Raw genomic sequence first — 1,476 nt, 5'->3', positions numbered from 1 at the left:
AGTGAAGCCTGCTGTGTACGCAGACGGCCGTTGCTGCGGTTAACAAGCGGAGCCGTGTGTCGAAGGTAAGAAAGCAGACAACACTGAAGTTGTAGTAAACATCACAATCCTCTAAAGTTACAACAACACCACACTCTGATGAACAAGTTCACCTGTTGGTTCAAGACACACCGCGCGAGCGAGGGAAAGAGAGAGAGAGAGAGGGAAGCTAGCGCTAACTGCTAAGCTAAAGTTACTAGCATACCTGAATAGCACGTAAACAACTGCTGACTTAGCGAAAGTCGTTAAAAGGAGCAGAGAGCTCTGGGTGCTGGAGCGGAACTAGTGTAAGTTTAAATGTACAGCGGGTAGTTAGTCAATGTGATGAAGGAAACAACATTAATCGTGTTTAGACAGAGCAACAATAAACTAAAGAGCATATTTAAGCTGCCAGGTGAATCAGTGAAGCACCTTTCCAGTCGGCGCGCTTTGTGGTCTGTGCATCAAACTGATAATTACCAATACACACCCAGTTGTCAGTTTATTAGGAGCATCTGGATAAAACTGTTGTAGTCTAAAACAACAGCCCTTCAGTAAATGGTGAGATCTTTATGTAGCAGTAGTTTAGGTTTCGCATATCAGTTCCAAATATTGGTTATCAGGGGCTGGAGGTGGGTTTAATATTAAATGCATTATGGGCTTATGTATTATTATATTTCATGACCTTTGTTTTAGTTTTCTGTGGAGAAATCCCGTGAAAAATCTCAATTTTCGGGTTTTAGGTGAGGTTTTAAAACAATAGTGTGATTAAATACACACCATTATGGATTCATCGTAAATTACTAACTTATATTTACCGTAACCACAGTCCACCTATATTCTGATGTTAACTTGTAAGTTATATGGTCATTTTTTAAAGTTTTCATTTGAATGTTAATACTTTTCTGAATATAAACTCAGATCTTAGTGCCTCTGTTAATAAATCATTTGGTTGACAGCATTAAAAAGTCCTTTTTGTTTTGGAAGGGATGTTGTGTCCCTACCAATGTTGAGACCAAACCTATGCCCTTGAGGGACAATTTTTGGGTGGTATTTACTTTGGAGTTTGAATAGACAATGTGTGGGTTGAGTGTTATTCACTGAACTGGAGATACTTTTGTTTAAGTAAAGAATTGAATCGCCTTCATTTCCCATCACTAGTCTTTGTCCCTATTTCCACAGTGCTGCTTCCCTGAGTGCCTTGATTAGCCAGGGTCAGTGATGCTGTAGTGTGTGTGTGTGTGTGTGTGTGTGTGTAGGTGTAGGTGTAGGTGTGTGCTGGCTGATCCCTTTGAAGAATCTGAGCCTGCTTGTGTCCCTTTTAGTGTCTTTTCAACTCTGCGGGCTTTGACGCTCTTCTGTCAAATGGCTCGAGCTTTGATCAGCGTGTCTCGTCCGCTCCCATTTCAATGCGTTTCCTCCGACGTTCACACCCAGGCCCTCCACCTCCCACCTCCC

At 41.9% G+C, this 1,476-nt stretch overlaps 1 long non-coding RNA gene across 1 annotated transcript in view; it reads left to right on the top strand.

Annotated features, from left to right (window-relative positions):
- The window catches only part of LOC147818026 (uncharacterized), a 3,944-nt gene continuing 2,468 nt past the window's right edge, over positions 1-1,476 (top strand). Inside the window, exon 1 of the long non-coding RNA XR_015438382.1 lies at positions 1-65. This is a non-coding gene — a long non-coding RNA (uncharacterized LOC147818026). The remainder of the gene's footprint in view (positions 66-1,476) is intronic.

This window comes from Seriola lalandi, unplaced genomic scaffold (assembly GCF_002814215.2).
Source record: "Seriola lalandi dorsalis isolate HSWRI2012SDOR001 ecotype SW California unplaced genomic scaffold, Sedor1 jcf7180002054764, whole genome shotgun sequence".
Lineage (NCBI taxonomy): Eukaryota > Metazoa > Chordata > Actinopteri > Carangiformes > Carangidae > Seriola > Seriola lalandi.
The sequence above is the reverse complement of the archived record's forward strand: the minus strand, read 5'-3'. Positions and strand labels throughout refer to the sequence as shown.